Raw genomic sequence first — 5,966 nt, 5'->3', positions numbered from 1 at the left:
TACCAAAGGTGGAAAAATCTTCATCCCCCACCTACCAAAGGTGGAAAAGTCTTCATCCCCCACCTACCAAAGGTGGAAAAGTCTTCACCCATCATCACTTACAAAAGTGAATTGATCCCCCCATTTAGAAAAGTAAAAAGTAAAAGTAAAAGTAACTTCTAACCACTTAAATTGAACCGATATTGGACCAACATGGACCATGGTTCAATTGGAACTAAACTAAGACATAAAACATGAAAAAACTAAGTATGAAATTAATAAGCATCAACAAGGTAAGGCCACATGCTAGTTACTCTTGTTGGCCTTCTTCCTACGGATGTAGGTCTTCAGATCTGCATCACCCCCCCAAAAAAAAAGAAAAAAAGAAAAAAAAAAGAGAAAAAGAAATGCACTGGTATTCATGAATCGACTCAGGGATAGCAACTGGTTTTGAGAAGTGATAATACTGGTATTTCTCATTGATTCAACCTCTGCCAATAGAGGATTTATATATACATCACAAGCTGAACCCTAGTCGACTAGATATATTATAGAAGGATAATATTGTATGTAGTACAAATGGAATGGGATTCTTTGGAGAATCAAATCGTATATAGACTTCCCATATATGGAGAATTCTATATACGCTATTACCCCCCTCAAGTTGAGGGTTGGCTGGACAGATCTTCCACTTGTCTCTCATGAATTAAAACTGAGATGTGGGAAGAGCCTTGGTAAGGGCGTCCGCGAGCTGGTCATTGGTTGGGACAAACTGAATGGTCAACTGTTTCTTGGCAACTCGTTCATGAACAAAGTGAAAGTCTATCTTGACATGCTTGGTTTGTGCATGGAAAACCGGGTTGGCGGACAAGTAGCCCCTGCATTGTCGCACCATAGGATTGGTGGATGCGAATGGGAATTCCGAGCTCATGAAGGAGTGATTCCAGCCATATCAGTTCTAAGCAGCATCAGCCAGAGCTTTGTATTCAGACTCAGTAGAGGAGCGAGCAACCGTCTTTTTCTTGCATGAACACCAAGATATAAGATTGGATCCAAAATAAATGGCATAACCACCTGTAGATTTGCGATCATCACCATTGCCAGCCCAGTCGGCATCGGAGAAGGCCTGTAGGGTGGTTGAGCTGGTGGATTTGGCAAAGAAGAGATCATGGGATTGGGTGTGTTTCAAATACCGAAGAATCTGCTTCACAAGACTCCAGTGTTCCTCAGTTGGGGCGTGTATGAACTGGCAAACACGATTGACCGGGAAGGAGACATTGGGCGGGTCAGAGTGACATATTGGAGTGCCCCAACAATGGATCGGTTGGGAGTGGTATCAGCCATAGGAACACCCCTGAAAGTGATGGTTTGGCAGCGGTAGCCATGGGTGTGAGAATGCCCTTGTAGTCAGTCATACCAGCATGATGTAAGAGATCACCTATGTAACAGGACTGAGTGAGGAGCATTCCCTTGGAGTGGGGTAGTGCCTCGATCCCTAAGAAAAAGTGTAAGGGACCGAAGTCCTTGATAGAGAACTCTGATGCAAGAGAGGAGAGAAGCTGTGCAATCTGAGTGGAGGCGCTACCTGTAACCAGTATGTCATCCATATATACTAATACATAAAGCAGAAGAGTACCATTCCTGTAAATGAAGAGCGATGGGTCTGTTTTGGAGGCCACAAAACCGAACTGTACAAGAAAGGTTGACAGCCTATGGAACCATGCTCTTGGGGCCTGTTTAAGGCCATATAACGACTTGTGAAGACAGCACACATGGTTGAGACGTGAAGGATCTGCGAAGCTAGGTGTGATGCGGATCCGGATTTCAAGGACTGAAATCAGATTGCTTAGGGTCCACTCAATTACCAAACCACTCAACCCAAGAATAGAATGTTAGAACTGTAAATAAAAGGGATTTTAAAAGGGTAAGTGGAAGTTAATATAAATGATGGGATATGAAGGGAATTAGTAATTATTGGGTTGGGTAAATTAGGAAGCAAAATGGAAAGAAAGGATAATGGGGGTTAAAGTCAAAAGGTGAGGGCAATATGGGAATAAAGGGTTAAATTATTAAATAGGTTAAACAAACCCATGATTCTGTTTTTGGGGTCTTCAACCTTTGGACAACCAACATAAGAGGCGGTAGAACCAGGAAAACGAAAAGGAGAGAACTTCCACAAGACCAGCTGGATCCAGCCATGATCTGGGATCCATGCTCGCAACTCATGCCTTTACCAAACCCATGTGACAACCCAACGAAATAGGCATCGATTCATCCAAGAAAGCTGCCTGAAATTCTTCCTAGCGGTAGAACGGAGTCGGTCTCAGTTGCAGGTATGAAAACTGATGGTAAAGGTGTCTTCAGCAACTGCAATCTGAGAGTTTGTGATCGCCCAGGTGGGTATGTCCTTTGTCCAAAATCTCAGGTAAAGAGAGTTAAGATTCGGGGAGATTGGTCGAATCCCTCTCAGGTCTACTGGTTTGGTGATGGCAGAACTTAACGCAGGAAGATGAAGAAAGAAGGAATCAAGAGAAAAGAAGACAACGAAGAAGAAAGAAGAAGAAGAGAGAGAAAAGAGGTCACAGGGAAGAGAAGAAGAAGAAGAAGGGGGAGGGGAAGACAGCCACGCAGGACCTTGACAACTTAATTCTTTCTTCACTAATCAACTAAAAATTATTGTGGCCCATGGCCTTACATAAGTAGGAAAAGAGTTACTAAAAAAGAAAAATGCTAACTAGGAAATTGATCTAACATAAAAGAAGCTTCCTAATTTAAAATCTAATAAAATAGAAACACAATAAAATTAAAATTGGAAAGTTCTACTTACCTAAAAGCTACCCCAAAATAACCTAAAATAAAAGATAACAAATATTTTCAAATAAAATAAAATCCTAGAATGTTCTATTAATCTTGAACCCAAATTGGATCTGGGTCTTGGTCTAGGTTCTGGAGTGGGTTTGGGTCACTCCATCGGAGCGCTGCTGCATCAAGGTGGCTTAGTCATGTAAACCTCTTCATGGAGTACACTATACAGGAAGGCATTGTGCACATCAAGTTGGCGAATAGACCACCTATGAGTAACAGCCAAGGAGATAATGGTCCAAACAATGGTGGGTTTTACGACTGGGCTGAATGTCTCTGTGTAATCCGCACCATGCTATTGATGAAACCCCTTAGCAACTAGGCGAGCCTTATAGCACTCAAGGGATCCATCAGCCTTTCTCTTGACACGGTTCACCCATTTGTACCCATCTAAATTTTGAGTCTAAGAGGGAGGAGTCAAGGACCATGTGTCAGTGCGAACCAATGCATTAAACTCCTCACTCATGGCAGCCCGCCATTTTTGGAATTTGCTTTCCTGGGAGAAGCATGTGGGCTCTGGGGAAGATAAGGGTTGGGTCTCAATGGATAGGGCTTGGGGTGGCTTGTTTCGAGGTCTAAGTGTCATGGCATGCACCTTGGTGGGAACCGCTGGTGCAGGGGGTGGGAGCGGTGAGGGTGGTAAGGCAGTCGTAGGTGCTGTGGTAGTAGAGGTAGGGGGGAAGTGTGTAGGTCTAGGAAAGGTCTAGTGCGGTATGGAGGGGAAGGCGGTGAAGAGGTGGATGGTTGTGGGGTAGCCGTGGTGGTGGTTGTAACCATGGGGAGAGTGGGAATGGGTGAAGTAGGTGATGGGAGATGGGGTTGGGTAGGGGGCGCTGTTGTGGGAAGAGGTTGGGGAGAGGAAGGGTTGGGTCGTTGTGGTGGCAACGGTAAGGGGTGCACATGAGTAGGGACGACGGCCCAAGGGGTATTAGTTGGAGACCATGGAGATGGGAGAGGAAAAGGGGAATGAGGACTCATCAAAGCGGACGTGCCTAGCAATGTAGAATTTGTTGGAGAGTCGATCAAGATACCGATGGCCATGATGAGATGGAATATATCCAAGGAAGACATAGGGAGTGGATCGGAATTCCATCTTATGACGATTATAGGGGTGAAGATAAGGGTAGCAGAGACACCCAAAATTACGAAGGAATGTGTAGTCAGGATCCCTACTGTAAATGAGTTAGAAGGGGGAGAGATTGTTGGAGACTTGAGAGGGTATCCTGTTGATTAGGTAAACATCAGTTTCAAAGGAAAAATGCCAATATTGCATGGGAACAAAACTATGGGCTAGAAGGGAGAGACCCGTTTTGGTAATGTGACAATGACGACGCTCAACCGACCCTTGCTGTGCATGGGTGTGTGGACAGGAAAGTCTATGAGAGATTCCAACTTTAGAGAAGACTGAGGGGAGAGAACGATATTCACCTCCCCAATCGGTTTGAATTTGTTTAATTTGATGTGAGAATTGCCGTTCAACAAGAGCTTTAAAGGTTTGAAAAACAGAAAATACTTCAGATTTATGCACCAAAGGATAAAACCAGATGTAATTGGTATAATCATCAACAAAAATTACAAAGAAACAATGCCCAGAGATAGAGGGCGTGTGGGAAGGACCCCAGACATCACTAAACACGAGTTCTAATGGATATAAACTAAGTGAACTGGATAAAAGAAGGTGCAGACGACATGCTTTGCCAAGTTGTCAGGCGTTGCATAAAGACTGAAGATGAGAAGAACGACAAGATAGATTGTTGTGACGGATAATGACCGAGACGGGAGAAGAAAACACAGACTCCAGGGTTTAGAGCCCCCCTTTACTCGGACCAGAGAGTAGTGTCGTTTTGGTACCCTGATCCTTGACAAGAAAATGAGAAGGGTGAAACTCAAAAAAACACCATTGTCCTTAGCAAATTTATGGACAAAGAGAAGATGTTTTGTGATAGAGGGAACGTGGAGAACATTATTTAAAGAAAAGGGACGAGAATGAGATGAAATAATAGAGGAACCAACATGGGATATAGGGAGACCCTTACCGTTGCCAACCTGGAGGTTGTCATTACCTCAGTGCCCATCATACGTAGAGAGAGAGTTCAGGTCAGGGGTAACATGGTGAGTATCCCCGGTGTCAGGATACCAGGTCAAGGCAGCCGAGGGATAGGGAGAGGAGGAGGGGTAGGTAGGGGTAGGGAGAAGCGCAAGTTTGGCATAATGGGCGGTGGGAGGATATGTATTGGATGGGGGGTAGGCTTGAGGGTAGGGATGAGGATGAGTCTGAGGGCGGTAGTAGCAGGTATTGGAGTTGTGGTTGGTCCTTTGGCAAATAGTACAAAAAATGCGTCTAGAGGGCTGTTGAGTCTGGTGACCGCGGCCACGGCCAAATCTGCCATGCCCCCCACGACCCCTATTAGACCCACGGCCAGAGGATGGAGTGCCAGAGTCGTTAGGGGACCGCTGAGCGGTGTTGGCTGTTGGAGAAGAGGAGTTTGTATTAATAGCTTCAGAGACCGACAATTTGGAGAAGGCACATAGACTCTCATGACTGAGAAGTAGTGCATGCAGTTCGGTGTACGTAGGAATAGTCTCACGAGCAAGAATGGAGGGGACAATACCCTGTAGATCTTCACGAAGAGAGCACAACACATGGATGTTGAAGTTGGCTTGCTTATGGGGCTCACCAGTGGCTGCCAGTTCGTCAGAAATAAGCTTGGCGCGCTGGAGAAGAAGGGTGACCAATTCTTCAGGTTTTTGGCGGAGATTCTGAAGGTTGAGATGTAGAGACATCAATCTTGTTGGTGAGGCGGAGCCAAACGCAGCAGAGAGCATGACCCAGATGTCATGGCTGGTGTCCTTGTCCAAAATGGGAGGAACAATATCCTCGGATAGGGAAGCAACAAGAAGGCTGACGAGTTGAGCATCCTGTTGGTGCCAAGTCTGGGCTTCCGAGGGATTGGTGGGACAGGGAAGGAGCCATCTACATAACCGAAGAGACTCTAGCCTTTTAGAAAGGGAACTAATTGTTTCTTCCAAAGGAGAAAGTTGGTGGGATTAAGTTTAATAGAGAGGCAATGGTGGGGAGAAGAGGAGGAAAGGGAGGGAGCAGCGGTGGTGGTAGCAGGTGTAAG

Source organism: Macadamia integrifolia, chromosome 7 (assembly GCF_013358625.1).
Source record: "Macadamia integrifolia cultivar HAES 741 chromosome 7, SCU_Mint_v3, whole genome shotgun sequence".
Lineage (NCBI taxonomy): Eukaryota > Viridiplantae > Streptophyta > Magnoliopsida > Proteales > Proteaceae > Macadamia > Macadamia integrifolia.
This window is presented reverse-complemented; position numbering follows the sequence as displayed.